The sequence below is a fragment of the Bubalus kerabau genome, chromosome 1, assembly GCF_029407905.1.
Source record: "Bubalus kerabau isolate K-KA32 ecotype Philippines breed swamp buffalo chromosome 1, PCC_UOA_SB_1v2, whole genome shotgun sequence".
In the NCBI taxonomy this organism is placed as follows: Eukaryota; Metazoa; Chordata; class Mammalia; order Artiodactyla; family Bovidae; genus Bubalus; species Bubalus kerabau.
This window is the reverse complement of record NC_073624.1, coordinates 264789507-264798130: the sequence shown is the minus strand read 5'-3', so window position 1 is coordinate 264798130 and position 8624 is coordinate 264789507. Positions and strand designations below refer to the sequence as shown.

General features: G+C 50.2%; 1 non-coding gene across 1 annotated transcript; it reads left to right on the top strand.

Moving 5' to 3' along the window:
• Positions 1–1665: 1665 nt before the first annotated feature.
• TRNAG-CCC (transfer RNA glycine (anticodon CCC)) lies at positions 1666–1738 on the top strand. The gene has a single exon. It is a non-coding gene; the product is annotated as a tRNA-Gly (tRNA).
• Positions 1739–8624: the final 6886 nt, after the last annotated feature.

Here is an 8624-nt window from a genome sequence, read left to right as displayed (position 1 = left end):
GGACTGATCTCCTTTAGGATGGACTGGTTGGATCTCCCTGCAGTCCAAGGGACTCTCAAGAGTCTTCTCCAACACCACAGTTCAAGAGCATCAGTTCTTTGGTGCTCAGCTTTCTTTATAGTCCAACTCTCACATCCATACATGACTACTGGAAAGAAGTGGTTAAAACCATCTATTCAACAGCACAAGCTGTCATCCTTTATTTCATAGTTTTCAGCTTCATTTGCTGAAACAAGATGAAGTCCCTATTGGCAGCTCTCTGCTCCCAAGAGGTTTGTCCTGGGAGCTGGTGGTGAACGATGTGGTTGCCTCCCTGACACACGTGTTCCCCTTCCTCCTCCCAGCTTTGCCCAGGAGTCCAGTCCTCCCCAATACAGCCCCTTCCCTCAGGAGAGGCTAAACCATCTCCACTCCAGGTAAGGGCCTGAGTCTTCAAGGTGGGGGTCTTTGGAGAGGCACAGAGATCATTCCATTCCTTGTGCCTATCCATGGGTCAGGAATGAGCCTGGGGGGCAATCTGGACCAACACCCAGTGAAGTGTGGGAAAACTTCAGACATGAGAAGCTTTCTCACTTCCTTTGGACACTTGTTCACAGAGATGAGGGACTCCACTGCCAGGCTGAGGGTGAAGCCATCACGTGGACAAGGGCAGGTGAATGGAGCTGAAGCCACTCAACTGAGCCAGCTCCAAAGCTGTGCTACTTGCAGACTTTTGATTTTTTTGAATATTAATTTTAAAAAATTTTTTAAATTAATTAATTAATTTTTGGGGGGCATCTTACTACTGTGCACAGGCTTTTTCTAGTTTCCACAAGCCACTCTAGTTGCAATACACAGGCTTCTCATTGCAGTAGCTTCTCTTGCTGTGGAGCACAGACTTTAGGGGGTGCCAGCTTCAGCAGTTGTGGCACGCAGGCTTAGTTGCTCCGTGGCACGTGGAAATCTTCCCAGACCAGGAACTGAGCCTATGTCCCCTGCATTGGCAGGCATACTCTTAACCACTGGACCACCAAGGAAGTCTGATTTTTTAAAAAATATATTATTATATAAGCCAGTTTGAGTTGGGGTGTCTGTTCCTTAGGGCCAAAGGCATCCCATATAGGAGTGATGGATCAGTCCAGAAAATCCCTTTGCCTCTGGTGTAGCTACCTTGGGAAGGAGGCACCAGTGAAAAGAGGAGCCCTGCTCTTGATGGTGAACGGGAGTGGAAGACAATAAAGTCAGAGTGCCACATGTGACAGAGAAAGGCGGCTCGATGATCCATCAGTGTGCTGTCTCCTCGCGCTGGCCCGGAGAGCCCAGGCATCAAGCACACATCGGAGCACTTAGGGAAGAGAGCCCTGACCTGGGGTGGGCAGGTGAACCGCCTCCAGCACTGCAGACAGAAGGGAAAGGTGCTGGGGGCAGGGGTGGGTGGAGGAGGGATGCCCTGCCGGTGTCACCCCTGCCTGGCCCACCCTCTTCCTCCTACCTTGGAACAGTTACGTGAGGAGGGATGCTTGCACCAGCTACAGGCAACCTGCAGTCATGAGGGGAGGACCAGGAGAATCTCAGAAACACCCGCCCAGAGCCCTGGATCCCTGAGCCTCTGAGCCAGCTTCCTACCTCCAACTAACTGATAGCCAAGAAAACCAAAGCCCTCTAATGAAAACCAGTTCAGGGACTTCCCTGGTGGTCCAGTGGCAAAGACTCGGCGCTCCCAACGCAGGGGGCCCAGGTTCAATCCCTGGTCAGGGAACTAGATGTCACAGGAAGCAACTAAGAGTTCACGTGCCACAACTAAGGATTCCACACAAAGGATTCCAAACTAAGGATTCCGCAACCAAGACTGAAGATCTCGCGAGCCGTAATGAAGACCCGGCAATAAATAAATAAATATTTTGAAAAAAGAGAGAAGAAAACCAGTTTAAACTGGGTATTTCCTTGCTGCTGCTGCTGCTAAGTTGCTTCAGTCGTGTCCGACTCTGTGCGACCCCAGAGACGGCAGCCCACCAGGATCCCCCGTCCCTGGGATTCTCCAGGCAAGAACACTGGAGTGGGTTGCCATTTCCTTCTCCAATGCATGAAAGTGAAAAGTGAAAGTGAAGTCGCTCAGTCGTGTCCGACCCTCAGCGACCCCATGGACTGCAGCCTTCCAGGCTCCTCCATCCATGGGATTTTCCAGGCAAGAGTACTGGAGTGGGGTGCCATTGTCTTACTTTGTACCTAAAACATCCAAACAGCTAAACCTAATTAGAGGCTGGGGCTGTAAAAAACTAGGGCATTATGTTCCGCTTGTTTATATGATGCTCTGAAGTCTAAATCTATGTGCTTTCTCTCCAAGTATCCTGGAACCCCTTAGAGGGAATCCAAGGGGTTCCCGTGGATTCACAGCTCAAGGGGAGCCCTTAACCCTCCATCTTTCCCCCAGCACGTCCATCCCTCAGGAGACAGGTCAGATGCTCTGTGAGATATGCGACCTTACCACCAGGAGCTGGGATGAGAGAAACATGCCAATTCCTTCCTGCTGCCCCTGATAAACAGATATCTAATAAATAGCTCAGTTAGATTTGCCTGATGTGATCCGCATGAGAGGAGAAAAAGCCCTCCCGTGAATCCAATAGAAAAAGTAAGAACTGCCTATCGTGAAACACCTGGAAAAGTGGAAGGATACAATCTTAAGCTCAAATGACAGCAAGAAAGTTCAGTGGGACTAGGGACCCTGAGGGCACCAGTATTAGTGGGTGATGTGCTATTATACCAAACTGAGTCTGGATCTTAGAAAAGATGGCAACTTTTCGGAGAGACTTTACAAGTATGTGGTGCAGCCTGTTGGAGAGAGCAGCCACTGCTCCTGACCATGGCTGAACTTCAAGTCCTCCAAGTCAGAGACCCTCTCCCTATTACTCTAGTCGGTTTGGGGTTCCAAGTATCTACCTTTCAAAGTCGCTGTGAGGTTGAGAGGTAATGTATGTAAAGTGCTTAGCACTGAGCCTAGCACACAGTAGGTCTATAGTTAATGGGAGCTGCCGTGTTTCTGAGTTCAGTACCAAGCAGCGCCCCCTAGAGGTGGAAGGTGAGGGACCACAGTTCAGTTCAGTCAGTCAGCTGTGTCTGGCTCTGCGACCCCATGGACCACAGCACGCCAGGCCTCTCTGCCCATCACCAACTCCCTGAGTTTACTCAAACTCATGTCCATTGAGTCGGTGTTGCCATCCAACCATCTCATCCTCTGTCGTCCCCTTCTTCTGCCCTGAATTTTTCCCAGGGTCAGGGTCTTTTCCAATGAGTCGATTCTTCGCATCAGGTGGCCAAAGTATTGGATTTTCAGCTGCAAAGTATTGGTGTTTCGACAGTGGCCTGCTGCAGGGTTGGGGGCTCTGAGTGTAGCAGAGACTGCATGGGACCTTTTGAAGGAGGTCACCATTATCTTTCTTACCTCCACCATAGTTTGGCCTCAGGTCAAACAACAGGGAGGGAACACAGTCTCGCTCATCAACAGAAAATCAGATTAAAGATTTACTGAGCATGGCCCCGCCCACCATAACAAGACCTAGTTTTCCCCTGTCAGTCTCTCCCATCAGGAAGCTTCCATAAGCCTCTTATCCTTCTCCATCAGAGGGCAGACAGACTGAAAACCACAGTCACAGAAAACTAATCAAACTGATCACATGTCCGACTCTTTGCGACCCCAAGGACTGTAGCCCACCAAACTCCTCCATCCATGGGATTCTCCAGTCAAGAATACTGGAGTGGGTTGCCATTTCCTTCTCCAGGGGATCTTCCTGACCCTGGGATCAAACCCAGGTCTCCTGCATTGCAGGCAGATGCTTTAACCTCTGAGCCACCAGAGAAGCCCACATGGACCACAGCCTGTCTAACTCAATGAAACTATAAGCCATGCCATGTAGGGCCACCCAAGACAGACGGGTCATGGTGGGGAGTTCTGACAAAACGCGGTCCACTGGAGAAGGGAATGGACAACCACTTCTGTATTCTTGCTTTGAGAACCCCACGAACAGTATGAAAAGGGCCACATTTAGAGTCAGCCAGAATCCTCTGTGGTCAAATGGGAGTAAGAGTCTACAATGAGAGTCACACTGGTCCTCTGTGGTCAGATCTAGAGAGATCCAAAGAGAGAAAGCGCATCAGACAAGATCAGACTCTGAAAATGGGCACAGCCACCAACCAGGATCTTCACACATCTGAGGTTGGAAGGGGCTGCTGGCAACGTGGCTCATTCAGCCGAACCCTTAGAGCTGCATTCAGACAGACAGGGCCAAGTGCAGCCGCGATGAGTCCAGGAAGTCTTGACAGCAGTTCAGAACCCTGGTGGCTCATCATCTGCTGAGCTGCCCCTCTGCAAACTCCAAGCCTTGTGGAAGCCAGGACGGGTCCCAGGGTGAGCCTTGAAGGATTCTAAAGGTTTGTCTGCTTCAAAGCAGCCCTACCACTCCTTCTGTGGTCAAACTGTGTTTTGCCACTCAGTGTGTTATGAGAGAGATGTCACAATGTGCCGATCTCATTGAACACTGAACTGCCAATCTACTTATGCTTGAAATACACCTGTTAGGCTCCTCACTCCTCTATGTAAAGTCCTTACTCTTCAGCTTGGTAAAAGATACCCACGATCTGCACGCTCACCAGCAGTCTCTCTCCCCACTCCTCACCTCAAACCCCTAATGCTCCATCCACACGTGACTACCCTCAACATCAAGAGCTCTTTGTGTCATCCTGGTGTTTCCTATTCCCTCTGCCTGAAGTGCACTTCCCTGCCCTGAAGACTCGAAAGCATCTCTCTCAAGATTTAGCCTAGCTCATCTTCATCAACCTTTCCCTAAGCACCCCCTCCAGGCAAGAATAATCACTCTCTTTTGGTTACCGTAATGCCCATACAGACTTCTATTATACCATGTAGAATACTCTTAACACTGGGTTTACTTGCTATGTCTGTATCCCCCCGCCCTCCCCTCCACCACAAGGCTAAAAAGTCCTAAGGGCTGGGGCTGCATGGGATCTTTGTGTCTGGCCCAGAGTAGCTGATTAATAAATGCTGTAGGAGAGTGAAAGGCTGGTTTAAAACTCAACATTCAAAAAACTAAGATCACGGCATCCAGTCCCATCATTTCATGGCAAATAGATGAGGAAACAAGGGAAACAGTGACAGATTTTATTTTCCTAGGCTCCAAAACCACTGAAGACAGTGATTGCAGCCATGAAATAAAAACATGCTTGCTCCTTGGAAGCAAAGCTATGACAAACCTAGATAGCATACTAAAGAGTGGAGACATCATTTTGCTGACAAAGGTTAGGATAGTCAAAGTTATGGCTTTTCCAGTAGTCATGTACGGATGGATGTGAGAGGTGAACCATAAAGAAAGCTGAGCACAAAAGAATTGATGCTTTTGAACTGTGGTGTTGGAGAAGACTCTTGAGAGTCCCTTGGATTGCAAGGAGATCCAACCAGTCCATCCTAAAGGAGATCAGTCCTGGGTGTTCATTGGAAGGACGGATGCTGAAGCTGAAGCTCCAATACTTTGGCCACCTGATACGGACAGCTGACTCCTTGGAAGAGACCGTGATGCTGGGAAAGATTGAAGGCAGGAGGAGAAGGGGATGACAGAGGATGAGATGGCTGGATGGCATCACCAACTCAATGGACATGAGTTTGAGCAAACTCTGAGAGATAGTGAAGGACAGGGAGGCCTGGCGTGCTGCGTCCGTGGGGTCGCAGAGTCGGACATGACTGAGCGACTGAACAACAACAAAGGGGTGGGCGCACGGGTCGGTGGATAAGGACCAGCGTGCGTCTGGGCTCTGGCAACATGGGGATGAAAGCCCTTTCCCTGCTCACAGGAAGCTCACTGTAGATGACAGAAAAGGAGTAAAAAAAGAACAATGAAATGGGATGAGTCAGGGTATGGCATGATGTGTGAAGTCAGCTGAGGGGCACTCAACCCAGTGGGGAAAAGAGAGCTGTATTCAGGGGTCTTCCCAGAGGACTCTACACGTGATCTGGATAGTGCTGGACCAGAGAAGTCAGCCGCACAGAAAGAAAGATGGGTCAGAGCCACTCTGGACCGAGAGAGGAGCAGGTTCAAGGCAAAGAAAGTGTGAGCAGTGGAAGCGTGGCAATGGCTCAGATTCAACTTAGCTGTTAAGAGTTTGGTGACTCTGCATAAATACAAAGCAGAGGGCAGGGGAGGAAGCCACAGTCAAGATGCCGCCCAGGTTTCTGCCCTGCAGGCAGATGACAGACCCAGGGAGGTTGGGCAGGTTTTTGGAAGAGGGAAGGGTGGCTTCCATTCTGATCACACTGAGGCTGATGCTGAGGAACCCCAGGTGGGTCTTCTCGGTAGGCAATGGGCGATCCATTCCTGAGGCTCAGGCAAGTGTTCTCGACGAGAAAAGTAAACGTGGAACTCATAAACAAAAAGGTGATAGCTGGAGCCATGCGTACAGATGAAATCTTCCACAGAGGGTGTACACAGAATGAAAAGAAGTGCAAGCCCCGGGACATACCACATGTGTAGGCGAAACTCCTAAGGCAGAATATGACACAGAATACCCAGGGATACATGGAGAAAAAAGAGATCAAGTTGCATATGATATTAGGAAGAAGGGAGCTGGCAGGGGAGGGGGAAAGGCGTGACGGGGAGTGATCTACTGAGTCAAATCCTGCAAAGTGGCAAGTAAGCAAAAGAGCCTGAGAAACGCTCATTTGTGGGCCAAACTGTCCCCACCCTCGTCAGCCTGTGGTACAAATGAGATCACATTAATAGTAGCAGCCCATATTTCATATTTCACATATATCACTAGCTCCCTGCCAACTATCTGCAGAGCAGCATCTCCACTCCCTTGAAAAAAGTCCGTGCTTCTCAGCGTTTCTGGGAGTGCCTAGCTATGTCGAGCACAAGCCCACCAAGAGTTCTCGTGTCTCAACACACACCCTATCTTGATGTCCACGGCACTTGAGCATGGCGGCTCCCGTGGTGGCTCCATGCCCTGAACTGTTTCCAAGGTCGATGGGTTCCATCTCCTGAATGTGCCAAAGCTACAAACATCCATGATGCCAAGGCTCTGAATTCCTCCCTGAGGTGAAGCCACAGCACTGTCTGCAAAGTGGAGAAGCCCTTTCTTTGCCATTTGTGTTCCACGTCTCATGAAAAGGCCTTCCTGAGCTGTGTTCTCTGGCCATCTGTCCTGGGCCTGAGCTCTAGGGCGGACAACAGTGCCCCACCCCCACACCACCCGCACCCTGATCTCTGCCCCAGGGACCAAATCCCCCCAGGGACCCTATGCAAACAGATCCTTTGGGAGTTTCACTCCACCAGTTTACCAAAAACCTCCACACCCACACTTCTGGGATAGTCCCAGGCAGGACACCTGGCTACAAGGTGATTTATCAACCTAGCGGTTATGATCGAGGTTGGCCAAAGGTGTTTCAGCAGAACGGTTGATAAGGAGGTCAGACTGCATCAAGGAGAGGAGAAGGTGGGACGTGGCTGAAGTCCAGATGGCAAACATAAAAGCAAGTAGGGAAGAGGGCAGGAAGATTTAAGGAGACAGAAGGTGGTGGTTTGAAACAAGGGAGAGACTTGCCCTGAGTCACACGCTGAGGAGAAGAAGCCAGCAGAGCAGGGAGAGGTGACCCCAGACGCTGAGAGGAGGGTGGGCCTGAGGGAAACACACCGGGTGCTAGGCAAGCGGAGGACCCTCGGGCGGGTGAGCCCTGAGGAGACCCTGGGCTTCAGCGAGGCGCCTGGGTGCAGGAGTCCAAGCGCAAAGAAGGGGATGGAGACAGATGACAAGGACTCTGCTGGGAGCTTATTCCAGAAAGAACGAAGCTGTGGGCTGGGAAATCCCAAGCCTGACAAGAACCAGTCGCCTCAGCCCTCATGCCCGTAGCACATTCTTTTCAGGGACAGAGACATCACTTAGAGTCCCTCTCTGTGACTCAGAGTCCGGGTTTCTGTTTGGCCACTTAATTTTAGGAATAATGACAGCTGCTTCCAAGAGTCAGTTTTCTTTCCTTCTCTCAGTCACGCTATGCTTGGGACTCTGACGTGACAATCACTGAGTGTACAGCTCCGGCCCACGGCCCGAGTTTCAGTGTAAAACTTCCTGGGGGAAAAGGAGAGTCCACTTTTAGAGGAGGTGCTTGTCCCTGTTTTGTTTATTTAACTTACCACACAGAGAGGTCAGAACTGGCCCTAGAACAAAGGGAGCGTGGGCCCACAGGACACAGCAGCAGGTCTACAATGTGTCATAACGCTCGGGTGAATGTGAAGTAAGTGAGATATTACACCACTCAGACTCGCAAACAGTGACAACAGCTGGCATCTGGTCCCATCACTTCATGGCAAATTGATGGGGAAACAATGGAAACAGTGAGAGACTTTATTTTGGGGGGCTCCAAAATCACTGCAGATGGTGGTGACTGCAGCCATGAAATTAAAAGATGCTTGCTCCTTGGAAGAAAAGCTATAACCAACCTAGAGAGCATATTAAAAAGCAGAGATGTTACTTTGCCAGCAAAGGTCCATCTAGTCAAGGCTATGGTTTTTCCAGTATGGATGTGAGAGTTGGACTGTGAAGAAGGCTGAGCACCAAAGAATTGATGCTTTTGAACTGTGGTGTTGGAG